Source organism: Vicugna pacos, chromosome 4, assembly GCF_048564905.1.
Source record: "Vicugna pacos chromosome 4, VicPac4, whole genome shotgun sequence".
Classification (NCBI taxonomy): Eukaryota; Metazoa; Chordata; class Mammalia; order Artiodactyla; family Camelidae; genus Vicugna; species Vicugna pacos.
The window spans coordinates 25,781,029-25,800,976 of NC_132990.1; the positions used below are offsets into that span (position 1 = coordinate 25,781,029).

At 40.8% G+C, this 19,948-nt stretch overlaps 1 long non-coding RNA gene across 5 annotated transcripts in view; it reads left to right on the forward strand.

Annotated features, from left to right (window-relative positions):
* Positions 1 to 19,948, forward strand: part of LOC140696019 (uncharacterized) — a 377,991-nt gene that overhangs the window by 209,776 nt on the left and 148,267 nt on the right. For 4 of the 5 annotated variants that reach the window (XR_012071943.1, XR_012071942.1, XR_012071940.1 and 1 more), the window contains exon 3: positions 10,381 to 10,587. This is a non-coding gene — a long non-coding RNA (uncharacterized lncRNA). Of the gene's footprint in view, positions 1 to 1,434; positions 1,524 to 10,380; positions 10,588 to 19,948 lie in introns of all 5 variants that reach the window. The other variant, XR_012071941.1, reaches the window with a different exon arrangement.

A 19,948-nucleotide genomic window follows, 5' to 3' on the forward strand; every position in this document is an offset into this window, starting at 1 on the left:
GCCACGTGAGCCCCACATGTTTTGCTCCAGTCCTGGGACCCCGATAGGAAGTGTTACATGGAATAACTTCCAGGTCTCTGTGATATTTTGTAGTTACGTGGTTCCAGCTATAGACAGACTTCCAGAGGGGACAGAGTAAATAATCCATGTGCAATGTACACTAAACAGTATCATCAAGAAGAGAATAGTTTTCCTAAAGTCATGCCATATGCATTTAGCCAAAGGGGCCTGGCCTCCCCCTGCATCCTAAGGGTGGTGATTCATACCTTCCTAGTTAGCGGCTCCCCTAAATGCAGTAAGATTTAGAGAGTTATCGGAATTGTAAGATCTAATCAGTGTTTCAGAAATATAATCCTTATATTCTATAATCATTAAGTGTGTGTGAGAGGGGGGTAACTCATTAAAATACAGATTCTTAGGCCACAGCATATAGACTTACAGAATCAGTCTCTATGGAGGTAAAAATCTAAGCAGCATTAAAAAAAAATAAACAAGTGTTCCAGGTGATTCTGAGGAGCACTAAAATTTAAGGTCCAAGAAAAAGAACACAGGTTCCCATTCTTACTCTGAGAAAGAGCCAGGGCCCCACTGGCCACTACTCTCTCATTTCCTGATACTGAAGGCGATGTGACACTGGGTCGAGGGAGGTCATAGGACCACAAGGTGTCCTCAGAAATGAATGGGAAGGTCCCTCCACTTGCTCTCTGGATGAAATTTGTAACTAGGCAAGGTAACTGTGAATGGTTTTTGTTATCCAAATGGTGTATCTAATATATTCCGTACTATACATGTTTACGAAATGCTGAAAAAAATCTTAAATTTCTTATGACACATATAAATCACTCCAGCTTTGTTCTTATAGTTTATGTCATCACTGGACATCACAGATAAAAACATAGCCCCAGGGTTCTGCAGCTGGAAGCCTTTATTTGATCATCCATGAAAACTGCTGGGTTTAAACGTGGGCCTACATCTGTCTGTGTGCAGGACAGAGTCGACTCTGGTCTGGGGAGAATCAGAAAGCAGCTGGTTGGCCAGGGCGGCCACCTGTCTGGGTTGGGACCACCGCACACTGTGGGGCAGTGTGGGGCCTGCAGGTATGGGGCATTCTTCCCAGGTGTCTGCTTTCCAGAGCAGCCAGGGACACCACAGTGGACTCTTTCCTGAGTATAGGTGGGTCAGGACCTCGGAGAACGGTCTGAGGCTCTGCATGAACCACTGGGAGCAACAGTGTGAACACTGGTGTGGACGTCTTGGCTCCCATTTCTCCCAAGGAGCTGGTGAGGCTGGAGATTCACGTTAATCTTAAAAATGTAAAACTATGTCAATTTGACTGTTTCTTTCATGTATGTGGGTGTTTGTTTGATGACGTACTCTCTCTTCCTGTCTACTGCTTCTTTTATTTCTTTTCTGCCTTTTTGGTCTCCTTATTAGGAGAGAAAACTCTGCCATGATCTCCTCCAAGAAACGTGATGCCCAGTGACCCTCAGGAAGGAGAGGTGGTAGGAAGGGGGTGCCCAGAGGTGAGTTTGTGATGTAACAAATACACATGATCCTGAGTTGCCTTTTCCTTTGTTTCTCTTTTTTCACTTGTTTTCCTTTGTTTCTTTGATTATTGTATCAGTTCCTTCGAAATACTGTACTGCCTACAAACATCAGAGCACAGTTCAGAGCTTTTAGTGTGAAATAGAGCATTCTGCTTGGATTCCAAAAGGATTAAGGTAAATTCTTACAAGGCAGTGTTTACATTTATCTTTACTTTATCTACTATTTGTGTAATAGACTCGACTCTCAGTTTTCCTTGCCATAGTTCCCTCCAACATTCTTCTTTCTCTTGGTTATTATTTCTACTCCTGTCCAGATTCTCCCTGCCTATATCTGAGTGCTGTTGAGTATTCTTCTGTTTAGTTGATGGTTTCTGTTTCTGTCTGCATCTTGGTCAGAGCCATCCCCAGGAAATATTTGTCCTTCCTCCTGGTTTCTTGCCATCTCCCAATATTTTCAGTATTTCTGTAAAGCCAGGCTTTACTGCCAGGCTTTGGTTTCAGTGTAGACTGTTTCCTTGTGTCTTCAAATAGTTGTTTATATTTTAAACCTATAATAAAATGTCTATTGAGTAAAAAAATTTTTTCTCTGTTTTCTAAGAATACAAAATACCTAGATTTGATTCACTTGTAGCTGTTTGTGGTGCACATTCCTGCGAGTTAGGGGAAAGTGAATGCATATTTCTCAGCCCTCAGCTTTTCGTGCCCTGATATGTGGCAAAAACTCGGTTCTGGAGTGAAAAGGCACAGTCATGATACCCAAACAGCAATCCCCGACTTTTTCCCACACTCCTTAGTCAATTTGGTTATCAAAACACAAGAAAATTTTTCTCTTCTCTGAAGCATTTACTCAGAGGGCTTTTATCTTCTCTGGTTACCTCGGATTTCCCCCAAAGAAGAAATCTAAGCCCCAATTAGGGTGAATGAGGGGCGGGAGGAGCAGAGTTAGGTGCCCAGATCCCCTGCGGCTTCTGTCACTAAACAGACCCCAGGATTCTCTCAACCCACCTAATTTCTTCCCATTTCACTAATACAAGGCTGGGAGTGACCTTTGCAGGCCAGCGGGCAGGAGCTGGACATCCCTCCCCCAGATGAGCTAGGATGCATATCTGTTTACTACACAGCAGGCTAGCCTCCAGCTAATGACATTAATCCCCCTACTGCGTTTCATTAGGTGACAGACAGGGAGCCACACTTTGGAGGGAATCAACTGCTTCTCCCCATCCACCAGCTGCGGGAGAAGTCGCTCCAGGATCAGTGCCGCTCCCCTCATTTGCTTTCCTCCCTCTATTATCCCTGACATGTTCACTGAACTACAGACTGCATATGTTTAAAAATAATTAAACACGCTCCAAACAAATAGGCAATGTTTCCACGATCCCTGCAATGAACGTTCTGCGTGTTTTGACAGCTTTTTCTGCTCGTTGGATTCATCAGGCAGCCTGGCTCTTTGCTGTCACTCCTGACAACCCGGCAGATAAACCCGCAGGGCAGGCTCACTGGCCTGAACTTCCCTGGCTCTGACTTAGAGGCACAGAGAACTTCAGGCTGTGGGTCCAGAGACCACCGGGAGGGAGTACCGTCTGGGCTTCTAGGGCATCGTGGTTTCTACGTGGAATCATAAGATGAAAGACTGAAGAAGGGCAAAATAAGTTTGGGGTTTATTTTGAATGGTCTGCTGTATTATACTGAGAAAACAGACTCAAAGGTAACTACACAAGAAAGCAGAAAGGATACCCTGGGGGGTTAAGACCATCCTCACCCCAACTGCCTATCAAACCTGAACTTTCCACAATCCTGCTTGCAAACCCTACCCCCATTTTTAACTTTTAAAAATTAAGATGAAGAAGAAGGAAGACAAAGAGAAGATACAAATTACAAAGTTGTATAAGGTACAGCAAGGTAAGTTAAATATATATAATGAAAGTTAAAGAGAAGATAAAGGATAAGGACAAGAGAGAGAGACTTGGCAATTTGAGGGCACAAAAACAATTCTAATTATAAGAGAAGCTTAATTATGTTTTTTAACTGAGATAAGGATCTTCCTCATACACAGGATTACATTGTGACATAATCAGTAATGTCCTCAACAATATTCATCAAGTAAACAGATTGACAGACAACTAGGAGTTTCTTGATCTCTCAATATAAGCTTATGGAATCTTCTAGAAGGGTAACTCTTCTGGAGGCAGTCTGTGAAGAAGGAGTTTGTGGATATATGTGTCCTAAATGTCAGCGAGGAGTAATCAATACATGTTGGTACCAAACACAGCTCTAATGGTCTGGCTTAATCTAGGAACAGCTTTGAGAGAAAACAGGAGTGGATATTCTGTAAATCCTTTAGGCAATACACTTAGCTGTGATTTGAATCAATATCGACAACAATTAATGTGCAGTAACATTAATTTACCCATTGGCTGCTCTGACAGTCACTGGTGCCCAAGGTCATCCTAATATTAAGTGACTCTAAAAGGATGAACAAGAACCTGCAGGGAAGGTACAAGTGTCTTCTCAAGGAAGAATTTTAGAAAGTACTTCAGAATGGGTTATCAAGTACTAAATTCAGAACCTGGCAAACCACAGCCCGTGGGTCATACCAAGCCTGCTGCCTGTTTTTATATGGCTGTGTACTATAGTTTTGACTTTTTCTTTAAATGGTAGAAAAAAAGAAGAAGAGTATTTTATAATGTGATGATGATTTGAAATTCAATTTCAGTATCTATAAATAAGGTTTTCTTGGAACCCAGCCATGTCCCCTCAGCTACATATCGTGCATGGTGGCTTTCCTGACTACGATGGTGGAGTTGCAGTGGAGTCTGGTGACCCACGAAAGTCTAAAATATTTGTTATTAGGCTCTTTACAGAAAAACTTTGTTGACCCCTGTCCTATACCATAACCAATTGAGCATGACTGTGGCACCCTCAACATTTTTTTTATTACCAAAATAAAACAGATTCAAAATAGGTTAAGTTTTCTAGAAGACTATTTGATAATATGCATCAAAACATAGCGCATGCTTGCCCTGTGACTCATAAAGTCCACTTCTGAGGAATTTATCCAGTAGTGGAAAGTGGAAAACAATATAGATAACCAACAATACAGTTGATGATTAAATGAATGATGGTCTAATTATACACTTACATACCCTGCAGCCATGGTAAGGGTGATTAGATATCTATAACTAGGACACAGATCAGTTGATAGGCATATCCTCAGCCTGCCTGCTCTGTCACCATCATCTTAGGGGGAAAAATCCTTTGTGGGGAAGTAACCAGGCTTGGGCTTCCATTATGCTGATTGGGAGAAGCAGTGGAATTACACGGAGCTAAGAAAGGCTAAATTGATTTCCGTCTTGTAGGGCATGGAGCTACTGCTTTTGGAAGAAGGAGATGAGAAGGGAATGGAGCTGGAAAGTTGAGAAGGAAAGAGTGGGCTAGAGCACTGTGTTAATTTCCTAGTGTTTCTAATGAACGGGGTGGCTTAGAAGACCAGAATGTTACTGCCTCAGGGGTTTGAAGGCTGGCAGTCCAAAATCAATGTGTTGACAAGGCTGTGCTCCCTCTAAAGACAAAAGGAAAGGATCTATTTTGGGTCTCTTTCCTTGGTTTCTCCCTTGGTCTGTCTTCTCCCTGTCATATAGGGTTAAGGCCCACTTAATGACCTCATTTTAACTTGATTACCTCTGGAAAGAGCCTATTTCTAAGTAAGGTCACATTCCAAGGTACTGTGGGTTAGAATCCCCAACCTCCTCATTTTCTTCACCTTACTTTCACCTTTCCTTTCTTTTGCTTCTCTCTTTTATTTTTTAAGAAGGAATACATGATTTGGGTGGAAAGTATCAAAAGCAACATAGTAAAAAAAAAGTCTCTCTCCCACCAGTATTCATCCTCTGCAGGCAGCTCCTTGTTACTCATTTCTTGTGTTTCTTTCAGGAGATATTCTGTGTACATACAGGTGGACAATGCATATTTTCTGGTGTTGTAACACAAGGATTATCTGCTACACACACTGTTTGATCTTGCTTTTTTCACTTAAATCTGTTGAATAATTCCATGTCCGTTCATATGGAGCTACCTTGTTCATTTGAATGATTGGATTGTAGGAATACTATGCAGCCATTAAAAAGATGGAATCTTGTTATTTGTGACAACATAGATGGATCTCAAGGATATTATGCTAAATGAGAAAGATAAATACCATGTATTTTCCAGTTGTCTGTGGAATATAAAAACTAATAAACAAACAAAAACAAAATAAATGACCAAACCAAGAACAACCAAAACACATAGGTATAGAGAACAGAGTATTGGTAATAGTGGTTACCAGATGGGAGGGGGCAGGGGAGCAAAATGGGTAAAGGTGTTCAACCATATGATGACAAATGGAAAATAAATTTTTGGTGGTGAGCGTGTTGTAGTGTGTACAGAGGTAGAAATACATTGCTGTCCACGTGAAACTTACAGAAGGTTTTAAAGTCATGTTACCTCAATTTAAAAAAATAAAGAAGTTAACCAAATCTGTCAAAAAAAGCAACATTGTAAATGTGTTAAGAAATTAATCCTGCTTTAATAAATCTTGATTCTCACTGCATAAATGAATGAATGAATGAATGAATGATTGCATTGTGTGGATGTTCTCTGCTGTATTTAACCAGGTCTTCATTGATGAACCTGTTGGCTATTTCCATACTTTTTTTGTAAGCAATCCCACAAAGTCTCTTTTCTGTATATGTGATTACTAATTACTCCTGAGATTCTATACGTGTACAGTGTAAATCCTGTATCCGAAAGCATATGGATTTTAAGTTTTGCTAAATATTGCAAATGCTCTTCATAAAGTTTGCACTAAATTACGTTGCCACCTGCAACATATAATAGTGCTTGAATCCTCCCACCTCCTTCAACACAGTATGTTATCAAACATTTAAATTTTCACTGATCTAAAAGATAAAAAAAATTTTCTTACAGCTTTAATTTGCATTTTTAAATTATGAATAAGTTTGTGCATTTTGCATATTTTTAAAGAACTATTTGCATTTTCTATGAGGTGTCTTCTGCCTTTTGTTTTTCTATTGGGTTGTTGGTCTTTTTCTTATTTATTTGCAGAAGTTTTTATATTTTAAGAAAATTCACCCTTTTCTGTGGTAGGATTCAGAAATATTTCCTTCTGATAATTGTTTGATTTTTATCTTTTTTTGTGGTATAATTTTTCCATCAAGAAATGTTTTAGTTTTATGTTGTCAGACACTGTTCCTTCCTGACTTAGAGCTGTGGTCTATTCTGAAAAGACTTCCCTATTCTGAGATTAACAATAATATACATTTAGTATTTTTCAAGTTTTTTTGTGTTTTTGTTTTCACATATTGTTGTTTTATATTCTCTGCAGATATTTGGGGTCTAAAGTTAGATTGCTCATTAATACCTTTAAAACCTACTGAACTGGGCGTGTTACCACACTAAGACTGACTGAGGTAGTACTGCTTATATGTGGATTTTTTCACATGCAAATATGTTCATAATGGGTTGTATAAAAGGTGTGAATGTATCAGTCTGTGTATTAAGGCATGCAAAAAGTATAACTTTATTTTTCAGTAACCTAATTCCCATTTTGAGCCTCATTCCCTAGTCTAACTTGGGTAAAGTTAATCATTAGGGCGAAGACACTCAGTTCAGAATCTTCTTTTCCCATTCCTTTCCTTCTACTCAATCTGGGCTGCCCAGGTTCCATGTGACTGACTTCATGACACGTCTCGGTAACCACAGTGATGGTGTTAGGCTCACTCCTTCGTCTGTGGCCATCTGCCTCATTTTGTGAAGTGAAGCCCAATGCCCAATTCTGTATAATTATTGAGCACGGTTATACCAAGGTGATGGCATCTTCTGGGGCCACTGTTCCTTTCTGGTCGTAAGGTTGTAAGAATCAGACTCTGTGATATTTCATCACAACTGTAGTTTCCTTCCAGGCCAATGACTCCTGGTGTCACGTCTACCCATTACCAGTCCCCTGCAAAGGCATTTGTCTCTTTCCCAGCCCATTTGTTCAGGGACTCATGAGAGTAATTTTAGGCCTAGGTGCAACTGAAGCCATCTCTGCACCTCTGTTGTCCCCTGGTAGCTTGGGGACCTAGTTTAATGCTTGTCATCTTACAGAGCAGTTATCAGGAAACTGGGGCACAGATCTCCTATATTCTCAGATCTAACGACAGTTTGGGGTTTCTAATACTCCTCCCTGGAGCTAATTCTGTGGGTGATAAGAGCTAGGGCTTTTCTTTTCATTGCTCTCCTCTATAACACTACTTGGTCCAATAGCCCCAAGTTTCTTATCTACACTGGAAGGATAAGGTGAAAACATAACTAGCTCAGCAAGCATTTTTCCTAAAAATTTCAGTATTGAACATGGACAAGAGCTTTTTGAGACTTAAAAAACTTGGTATCTATTTTCTGTGGTCTCATTGCTAGAAATTACTTTGGGGGCTATAAGAATCCCATGTTTACCTTTCTGGGCTTTACGGGAAGAATCTTTGGTTATCTAAAGAAATTCAATGAAGCATGGAGGACAAAAGATAATTTGGTTAACACCTCCAAGTGTAAAGGTAAAATGTCAAAGAACAAAACGTTTATACACTATGTGTCATTTTTATCTAGAATGGATAACCCAAAATATAAAATGACAAAATTTTTAAAGTAATATGATTATCCAGGGTGAAGAGATTATAAATGAATTTGACTTGTTTTAAAATTTATGTATTTTACAAAGAAATGCACTTTCCTACTCATGTTATAAAAATGAGAAGAGTAATATATAAATACATAAATCCTTTAAGAAATTTTTGAAAATACAGAAAATAAAATCATGCACAATTCCATACCTAAGGTATCATTTCTTCAATGTTTTGGGTGTAAGTTTTTATTTTTATGTAGAATAACTAATGTTTTTTATAATTGGAATTACTTTGCATCTCCCTTTTTACAATCTTTTAAGCAGTAACAAGCAAATTATGAATGTTTTTGCATGTCAATGTTCTTTACAACACAAGTTGTTCAGTATTCTATAAAACAGATATACCATAAACATTTTAAATAGTCTTTTGTGGTACACTTAGATTTTTTCAGTTTTTAAGTATTACACAAATAACTCTATGATGAAAATGCTTAATAAGGCCTTGATTATTTAACTCCTGTGTTTAAGTGCAAGTACATTAAAACAGCTGGAAAAATGTCTGGTCACTTACAGCCATGTATCTACCTTGACCATCAGAAAGTCCCAATAAACCACCTATACAATGTCTAGTTTCATCCTATTTGACTTTCCTAACATGCCATCAAGAGAATATATTTTAAAATTAGTCATATATATGTATATATATATCTGAATATGGTGATATGCTGCATAAAATATTTAGCTACAATATAGTTAAATGTAATAATTTCTACCAAAAAGCTTTTTTAGTTTGGAAAAGTTAATATGTAATGTTTCTCACAATAGCATAGTTCATAAAAATAAGTAGTTACAGAAAAAAAAAGATACCAGAGTATGTATGAGTATAGTGGTTTTAGGCATAGCTCCCGAGTCTTAAATTCTCCTCTTGTTGAAAAGTGTGGTCCACTTTTTCCAACTTTCTCCCTGGTAGACATGTGACTGCTTCCACCAACAGAGGATGGTGGAAATGATGCTAGGCAACTTCTGAAGCAATAATACACAAAGGCCACCTGGTTTTCAGCTTCCAGCTCATTGCCTGGAACACTGGGATGCTGTGAAGAAAGTGTTCTCTGAGCCCCTGAGCAGGAGAGGGTACCCATAGGCACTGGAACCTACAATCCTAGCTGAGCCATGCTCATCAGTGTGCCAGACAGGAAGGTAAAGAAGCCATCTTGGAAGTGAATCCTCCATCCCCAGTTGTGACAGTCCCCAGGTGTTTGAATGGCCCCCAGTTGAGGCCTTACACTGTACAGCGGATGAACCATCCTGGCAGAGCCCTGAATTCCTCATATGCAGAACTGATTATTAAAATGGTGGTTTTTTTAAGCCCCTAAGATTTGGGGGAGGTTTTAGCCAGCCTTAAATAATAGTGACAATGAAAAAATACATAGTTTTTGCATTCTTTACATGAATTACATGTTCAACTCATTCAAAATGGCTTCAAGTAATTTAGGTACAGGTTACAAAGATGTGAAGGCAGAATATACCCATGATTTATCCCAGTGCAAAGTATCTGATCCAACAAGAGTTAGCATTTTCATATTTTCATGTCTGTGTTATAATACAGATGCCATGCAGAGGAATAAATAGCCAGGTGTGTAATTCAGGTCTCTACAAGCTAGTTCAAGTTGATTCCCATTTGTGGACTCAAAGGACAGGGAAAGGTCAATAAAACCTACAGAGATTTTTCATTATTCTGAGTAGATTTCTCCAGAAGAAAGTGAAAAGCACAACAGCCATCAATAGTAAAAGTATTTTCCTGAAGTCACTTGCTACTTGTGTAGAATGTCACCTAGAAAAGCTCAGACTTGGAACTATAAGGCAAGAAGGGGACATAGTGTTTTAGATTTAATATAATACTTCTGTAATTTGGGTAAATAAAATGTGAACTGGCTAAGGCCAGGTTCTCAGTACAGTAAAGACAATGAAATGATCACTCTCTACCTGGTCCAAAATATTCAGTCCAAAAATGGTGGTAAGGGAGGGGAATTGGGAAGGCAGGTACCATAATAAAAATTTCTATTGAATGTCCTATGTATCCATTTTCCCCTGGACTTACACATTATTTTCTGTACCCCCAGATTCTGTGTATATATAATATTGTTGAGAAAGATTTCATTTTTGTTTTTATTACAGTAGTTGCAAATAATAACTTACGAGAAAGCAACTGGCTCAATGCTCAAGTGCTGCCTTGTCAAGTCGGTCACCAATCCTCTGAGAACCCTGCAGACTGAGCGAAGGGAAGCCCTGTAACAGCAACATCAAGACCAAAAAAGTGAAAACAAGGACTATTCCACACAAACCCGGACATTCCCTTTGAAAGATGACTGACTCCAGTGAAAGGTATGTAGAATAAATGGAGATTATGTTCATAAGGTAAAACATGACTTAAAAACTGTACTAAGACATAGTTATGTTCAGCTTGTCAGGGAGCCAGATGAAGACTGGAAGGAAGGTATCCATCATGTTGGCTGGGATGTTCAGTGGCAGCCCCTCCCTCGTAATTGTAGCCTACAACCACTGACAACTGTATGGTTGGAAGGAAGATGCACAGGAGAGGAAAAATATCCATGACCCACCTTTGCCTTCAATGCCATAAAGGCGTATTTACTGTGTTTGCCCTTTTTTATTAGGTACAAACCTCAAGAATGGGTATGGATGATGGAGGGGAGAGAGCAAAGCCTTGGGAGCCAAGTAATAATGATGATGATACCAGCCTCACAGGGGAGTTACGAAAATAAATGAAGTTAACAAACAGTGAGAGACCCTCACATTGAGGGATATCACTCCCTCCCAAGTGCTTAATACTCCAGTGTATTCCAGACATAGTCATATGTTTATTTGGTAATTATTTACTGAATAGTGTGCCACACCTTCCTCCGAGGAGTGATATACATTAATAAACAAAATAGATAAATACCCTTGCCCTTAGGGAGCGTACCATCTAAATTTTGATGTGAGCCTAAAATATGAAAATAATTTGGGTCAAAACTATAAATGTATCCTGGGAGAAAAAGGGAGCTAATCACACTTCCCTCTAGCCATCCAGATCGGCTCTTCCTGGGGAATACGGAGCTTAAACACGCCCGTACCGTTTATTACTAGAACTGTTTTTCTGATCTTAGTAAAACTTCTTGGGTAAAAATTCCTTCTACGTAAGCTCATTTTGGGTATTTTTAATAGATATTTTGGATAAGTTCAATTGTGTATGCATCTATTCAAGGCAATTGAACTAATAAAGTGTTACTATTTTTTTAATTATTAAGATTCTCAGCCAAAGTGTAAGAAAAAAAATAAGGACAATATGCCCACTTAACACTGGGTCACTTTATTTAAACACATACAGAATAGGCACTGTGCTAGAGAGTCTGTGAACACAAAGAATGCTTCCTGTTGTGGTAGGAATACGTATGCTAAAACCTGCTGTCACACAGATAAGTCTAGGTACCTAGAAGTCTAAGCATTCATTTTTCTCTGGGGCAGGGTGGTGGAGGAGATGGGGTCAGTGAGGACTGGAAGACTTTGGAGACTAAATGGTGTTTTTCTTCAGGTCTTCATTCATAAGAGAAATTTGTCAGCTTAACATAGGGTGGGCCACTGAGAAATTTCCAGGCTGAAGCAGCAGCATGAGCAAAGCACAAGAGTATTAATTCAAACCTCCCAACGTCCCTGTGAGGCCGATTTAATTATCTCCATTGTATAAAAGAGAAGAGAGAGAGTTCTCCAGTCATACTGCTGAGAGAGGGAGTGCCAGCATTTTAATCCACTTGGGCTGACCTCAAATGATATTTTTTTTTCTCCACTGTATTAAGCTGTGTCCCCGTTCACAGAATGAGGACAGAAGGAAAACTATACATATATTAGGTGTCTAAAACTGCTATCATACAGGTCAAAATTTGAACCTCTTTTATCAGGTGTTGATTCATCACTTAACCTGGCAAGATTGTAAACTCCTTTCTTGAAACCTCAGATGCAGATGGAACAGTCACTGGGGCACTTGGTGTTAGATCAATGGTTTTGCGTGAAATACCAGAGGTTGCAACCTCAGATACCTACAGCATAGAAGACAGAGTGGGGCAGGACCCAGAGTGGACGTGGACATGCGCACTGCTACCCAGCCAATGCTGATTGTTACCATACAGAATGGTACCCCCAGGGTGATTAGATCTGGTATTTTAAAGGGAGACCAGCAACATAGACTTTATTTGACATTATTCCATTTTAAACTTTTGGAAACCAATTCTCCTTTCTCTTTTTTAAATTTTCTTTAACATTCTAGTGACCAAACAAAACATTTCTGGGAGATATGACTCTGGGGTGTCTGTTGAGACTATCCAGCTATTTAAATTGCTTTAGCAGGTAGTGGAGTGTAGTATTAAGGGGACAGAGATTGGAGGGAGCTTGGGAGTCCAGTGTAAGGGTTCTGTGAACATCTGTTGACTTGCCTTGCATTTATTTTGTGAGTCTTCTAAGATATCTGGCACCTTTCTGCTGTTGTCCTGGGTTGAATTAAATCATCTTTCTTGGCATTTAAAAGAGGGTCCTGTGCTTCCTGATTGGTCTCTTGGGGCCCCGCTTGTCTCCCAGTCGTTGTGGTGGATCCTTAATCCTGCACCTTTGGCATGAACAGGTGACAGATAAGTTTTCTGGTAAAGTTCTGTGGTGACCCTGACAAATGGCCGAGGCACAGGGGCCACTCTGGAGTGACAATGGTGGCAGATTTGGTTGCAGCTGCCCTTGTGATAGAGCCTGTCTCCTGCTGCCTTCAACGATGACTGCAGAAGAGCCGTAAATTACAGCCATCATATAAACATGCGGTAAATCTTAAGTTTGTAACCAAACAACACCCCAAGGTTGCCTTGAAGTACGTAGACCAGAAAGTTATATGATTTGTGCTGTGAATTTTCAATTAAACAAAAGAAAGTGATCAAGAATCATCAGAGATTGTGTAATATATGTAATATGCTCTTCATTGATACAAATTTTATAACCTAAAGAACTCATGAGGGTAAAGGTTCCAAGACATCTTTCTGAATGATTGGGCCTTTCCTTGTTATGGCTGAAACCAGCTCCAGTTAGATTTAGTTACATAAAACCAACACACACCCAGCTATTACTCACATAGCACCTTCAGTGTACCAGAAACAGAGGCTGTTTAGGTATTTAATTTTCAGAATAATGAAGTAGTGTCTTAGCCCCTTGGGGCTATTGTAACAAAATGCCACGGGTTATAAATAGCAGAAATTTATTTCTCACAGTTCTAGAGGCTGGGAAGTCCATGATCAAGGTGCCAACATGGTCAGATTCTGGTGAAGGCCCTCTTCCTGGTTCATAGCCAGCACCTTCTTGCTGTGTCCTTGCTGAAGAAGTGAGGGAGCTCAGTGGGATCTCTTCTCAGAGAAGTGGTCTCTTCCCATTTATGGGAGCTGTATTCTCATGACCTGGTCACCTCCCAAAGGCCTCACCTTCTATCACCATCACACTGGGTATGAGGATCCCAACATGAATTTGGGGAGGACACAGACATTCATACCATAGCAAGTAGGTAGTATTAATATTCCTGCTTTAAGGAGAGGAAATGAGGCAGAGCGAGGTTAAATGATTCACTTAAGGTTACATAGTCAGGAAATAACAGAACTAGGATTTGAACTTAAGTCACCTGGATTCCAGAGCCATTCTGTGCTATGTGTGTACTGCAGTATGTTATTTGTAACATTCTTTGATGAAACCAACCTCTCATACAGAACAGAATGACACCCATGACAATGGGTGACAGCTTTGAATACTGTATGGTCAAAATAGATGAAATACTTAGGAGTGAATAAAGACATCCTCACACCAGGGAATTTGACACTTTGGTACTCCTTTAGGGAAGGCTGTGAAAATTAGTGATTGCTAGGTCCAGGCTGCTCTGACTTGAAACTATCTGTGTGGCAGACAAGTTATATACTCTTGTGCAAAATGACAGATTAAAGTGCCTATTTCAACTTGTAAGTGTTGACCCAGAGAGAACCTGTATAGCTCTTAAAACAGGCCCAGCACATAGTGAATACTCAATAAATATTAGCTATTAGTCATTCAGTCACTTATTTATTCCTAAAATAAGTTACACGTATTCCTCTGTTAAACATTGCAAGGTCCACGATATGTCTGACATTGAACTTGGACAGTGGAGGATGCATATATGAGGAAGGCAGTAGGTATATACTCTGGCAGAAGAGACCGCTGCATAGGTAAAGACTGTTCCACTCTGTGATAAATGCCATGGTAGGGGTATGTCCAAGCAATGTGGGAACAGTGTGAAAAGAGTGATCAGTTCCATCTACAACGTTGGAGAGGGTTTCACAGTGGAGTGACGTAAAAGCTACACCTTGTGGGCTGCATGATTGTTCCCTAGAAATACCAGTCTGGGCCACAATGTGGGACGTGAAAGTGTTCTGTGTCTCAGAGGAAGTGGTGAGTGGTCGGGGTGGACCAAGCAGTGGACTGATCTCTGTACATGCAAAAGACTCACCAGTCAAACTACCCTAAGTCTCTTTGGTGGCTCCTGGCTGCATTGAATACCTTTTTTTTTTTTCAGAAAAATTTAGCAGATGGTACAGATTGTTCCCAGACACACCCTCTCCCCTGAACCTTATATGCTATAAAAACACTCCATGGGCAATTTCGATACAACATTCTTGGCTAAAATCTAGAATGTAGGAACAGTGTGCTTTCAGGGTGGAGGGTACAGGGAATGGAAGAAAGAGGATGAGTGAGATGAAGAGGAGACACAGTCAAGGTCAGATGTCAACGAGTCCTGTTAGGCTCTGCCAAGGAGATCTGACTTAAACCTGAAGATGGTCGGCAGCCACTGAAACGTTTGAGGCAGGGAAGTGTGGAGTGTGGATATAAACTGGAAGAGGTGAAGGCCATGTAAGTGAGGTGAGACAGTGCTGAACAAGCTCAGGCAAGAGATGATTAGGGTGAGAGCTGGAGCTGACGGCCGTGCTGGGCCCATAGAAGACAATGACCACCTCAGTGAGGGGACCATGGGGCTGCTGAGAGGGGGCGGGGCTATTGGAAATGCTTGATAGCTTGAGGAGGATGCTTTAGTCCTCATGAAACTGGGAAACTGAAGACTCTATCTCTCTCTGTCCCCTCCCCTCCCCCCCTCCCACTTCTTTCTCTCTGCCTCACAGTGTTGCTGCCTCCCCTTTATTTCTGCCTTAGTTTCCTCTCTTTTCTGCCAGTTCCCTCATAAATGCAGCTCCATCACACAGAATGGCAGTCCCAACCCTAATTCTGTAAGACCTGTCTGTTCTGATGATCCTCTCCCATAGCTGCTGTCACATTTCCGAAGGGGAGCTAACCAAATAGTTTACTTCATCCTTCCACACTAGGCCAGCCCCAGGCAGCCTACGGATTGGCTCTCTGGAGTGAGATAACCTCCCCTAGTGGGTTCACCTCTAGCTGACTGGGGGAAGGGAAGTAGTCAGATGGTGCAGAGCATGGATGCTTTGACAGGGGGACAGTGGGAGGGCAGGTACCATAAATATGCCTAGTAAAACTGGACAGCATAAAGTGATTGATTAAATGGGAAGGAAAAGGACTACAAAGCAAAATATGTTATATGCCACAAGAGAGATAAATAATTGCCGGAGAGGCTGCAACAACAGAGGGGTCAAATCTGGTTGGACTGACCTTCCTTAAAAGTGTTTCAATGAGCAGCAACTTATGGGGAGGGCTGCATTCATTTTCTATTGCTGCTGTAACGAATTACCACAAACTTAATAGCTTAAAACAACAGAAATACACTTTCTAACACTTTTGAATGTCAGAAGTCCTACAAGAGTCTCACAGGCTAAAATCAAGGTGTCAGTAGGGCTGCATTTATTTCTGGGGTCTCTAGGGGAGAATCCATTTCCTGGCTTTTGCCAGCTTCTAGAAGTTGCCCCTCTTCTTGACTTGTGGATCTCTGCCTTGGTCTTCAAAGTGGCCATTGTGTATTCTTGCCACATCGCATCACTCTGCCCTCTTCTGCCTCTCTCTTCCACATTTTAAGGTCTCTGTGGTTCCACTGAGTTGGTCTGATAAATCAGCATTATCTTTCTGTTTTAAGGCCAGCTGGTTAGCAACCTTAATTCTGTCTGCTACCTTAATTCCCCTTTGTCATACAACACAACATGTTTACAGTTTCTGGGAGTTAGGATGTAACCTTCACAGGGGTGATGGGGCACTGTTCTCCCTACTGCAGGGTAGTTTCAGATGGTCATGAGAAAAGTAGAGAAGCAGAAGGGTGAAGAGTCTTTAGAAGTGGGAGTGGTCTGATCTGGATGAAGCTTAGAATCTATGAAGAGAATTATTAAGTGACAGAATGGTAGCCTGAGGTCACACTGTTACCAGTCTTTTTCCTTTTCCATTCCATAAGCTATGCAGTTTTATTTCATTGCAGTTTTAATTTGCATTTCCTTGATGACTAACGATGTTGAGCAAGTATTCACATGCTTATTGGCATCTTCAGATATATATATTTTTTGTCAAGTGTTGGGGTCTATATATTTTGGAAGGTTTTGAACATTGTGTTGCCGGTGATAGAATTTGCTTTGTAGTTGGTAAGGATGGGGATCCACTGAGGGTTTTAAAGGAAGGAACTGAGATAATAGCACATGCTTTTAGGAAGATAAATTTGACATATCAAATGTATAAATCTATAAAAATTTAAAAATACATATATGTGTGTGTATATATATGTGGGGGGGAGCATGGAGAAATTGGATGAGATCAATTCAGGTAAAAGGTTTGTAAAATAGTCCATGCCAGAAAGAATTAGAATGTGATCTGAAGATGTGACTGTGGAAGACTCCCCAAGAAAACAGAAATTATTATGTGGGGCGGCCATAGGTTAGTGGTTAAGCTACTGTGTAGTCAACCTGCCTGGGCTTATTCCAGGTATTACAAAAAATTTTTTTAAAAGATTTTAAAGACAATAGCCCCTGAGCTGTACTTTTATCTTTGGAAGTAATTGTTCGATCATGCACACATCCAGGGCACCTTAGTGAGGGAGGTGATGTGAAGGAGATGACCTCACCCCAGGGTTCTTGGAGTTGGGTGGACCACTGCAGTGGGACCTAAGTGAGGCTATCAAAATTAGGAAAGAGGCATCAAGCCATAAAACTGTGTTGAAATGATATTAGAACAATAAGGGCTGGAGTGGCCCTCTAGAAGCCAGAGCAAGGCAAGTGAAGGAAAGAAGCAGCAAGCCAAGTGAGGGGAGATGGTTTGGATAACTCTGGGGACAGGGTGTGAATGCCTGTGGCATATCTTTTACATACCCCGTAGTGTGGCTTTTCCTGGGGCCTTAAAAAGGCCAGAATGATGGGACCATGATGGAGGTTGACTGGCTTGCTGCAGGGAGGTTGTTTCCTTAGTTCATGGCCAGTTTGAGCAAATGTGTCAATTCCTAACTGTGTAGGTTCCATTAGATGGATGCTTTCAGATAAAGCAGTAGCTGTCCATCTCTAAAGGAAGAGTTTGTGCCCCTCCTTCCCTGCTATGGGGGTCCCCAAGCTCTTTGCACTGACACCTGATATTGGTAGGGAAGAGTGTAATCACTTAGTCTAGGCTTCCATCCTGGAGGGCGCTGTCACATTTTTCTGCAGTGAAGCCGTCACACAGCTGAGGCTCAGGGCTTTGCCCAGGGTCACGCTGTGCGACAAGGTTACAGTAGGGTTAGAATTTACTGTGTGTGCCCAACTCTCGGTTTGGTTCACTGGTTCACTCTGCTTGTAATCGTGGCAGCCCACAGAAACAAAATCAAGAAAATACGATGCCAGACAGTAGCCAGAGACTTCAGAGGTGCCTACTAATCTATTCTCAGTGTGTCTCTTAGAAGTAGCATCATGTCAGAGAGATGGGCCCTTGCTCTCTTCTGGACTGAAGATTAAAACTCAGCCACTTTAGGCATTTAACTTCCCCCACTTCCACTGCCTTATTTTTTTAATTTGTGGGGTCTGTGTGCAAAGGGTTCCCCATTTCTGTCTCTGTTGTACACTCTTGTACTCCACGGGTGAGTTTGAAAACTGGTACAACTCTCCTGGAGGGCAGTTTGGCAGTACTGTTTAAATGTCTTTAAAATGAAATCTGACCCCAGAATTGCCCTTTAAGGATAGACTATAAGTACATAAGATGGTCATAAGGTCTTACGCACAAATGTGTGTATCCAGGCATCATCTTTAATAGTAAAATTGAGAAACAACCTCAATGTCCAACAACAGTTGAATGGTTAAATAAAATGTGGTTAAAACTGCCGAATGGAACTGTATACAGCCATCCAAAATGATAAGGCAGAAGAGGAGGAGCCCATGGGCCAAATTAGCCCATTGCCCATATTGGTAAATAAAGCTTGATGGGAACACAACTGCACCTGTTCATATGTCTATTGTCAGTGGCTGTTTGGTGAGTCACACCAGCAGAGTTGAGTAGTGACCAAGACCAAAAGATTATCTTTTATGTATCTTACTATCCTTTTAATATTTACTCAAGTTTTTCCCTTGCCCCTGGACTGCAATGAGATTTTTGATCACTATCAGGATGAAATCTTACAATTACTTTAGGTTACGATGCACAATGTTGACTCAAAACCAAGAAGATCCCATCTAATATATTAATCAGTGCTTCCAGCTTAATCACAAGAATTCTCCATTCCTCATTTAGCTAGAGAGCTAGGAACAGTTATAGTTGGGCTTCCTACAGCCAGCACTGGGAGGTCCAGCCTCTCTTTCCTCACTTCTATCTCCCACCCTTCTCCATCTTGCTTACCACGAGGAGGCTGCAAAAAGGTCCAAAGGACAGGATGGATGGCAAGGAAGGAAGTTATTGTTACATAACTGATGCTTTTATAAGATGGCCTCACTGTTTCTGGGAGGGGCAGACTCACTCTCTGTTGGGGACTTGTGTGTTTTGTTTCTTTCTAGAGTCCAAATTTGTTGCATATCTGTGATGTAGCCAGCCTGTTTTCCTCCAGCCTCTACACCTCTGGCTTTTCTCCTGGTCCTCCATGTAAATGCTCTCTCTTGGTCCCCTACCTTTTCTAGGCTGTCCTCTTGGGCGGGATTTAAAATGTTTCAAGTGCAGCTTAATCTCCAGGGTGTTCCACTGTAAATATCCATGCATATTTCAGCTTAACACCCTCTGGGCATGCAGCTGACCCCATTGTGGCAATAATTCTTTTTGCTTCACTAGCTGAACAGCTGGATGACCCATCTCTGCCTTCTAGATTTTCCAGGTGGACGTCAGACATTGGTACCCTTTATTCACCAAACTCCTGCATAAACATAGCAAGGCTTGAAGTTTTCTTGAAAACCTTTCTCACATACAGAAGGGGAAGGACAGCTCCTCCTCCCCACTGTGAAAGTCAGTGAGATGGTGAGAATGACAGCAGAGGCCGCTCCAAACAAGTCCTTCTCAGAAATTCTCCAGCTGCCTTTTCTTTGTGGGCGAGTCATCTTGATAAGTTTCCTCCATCTTGGTTCTCTCCCACTGGCAGCTTAATGGATAATTCCTGTTTCCTCTTTTCTATATTTTTAATGGACATATATTATATAAATGACAAGAAAAAAATACTTAAAATTTCTGTTTCAGTTTCTATCTGTTCTGTTCTTTGAGTCTTTGAGCATCTTTTATTCTGTGTTCACATCCATACAGTGGGCTCAAAAGTATAGCA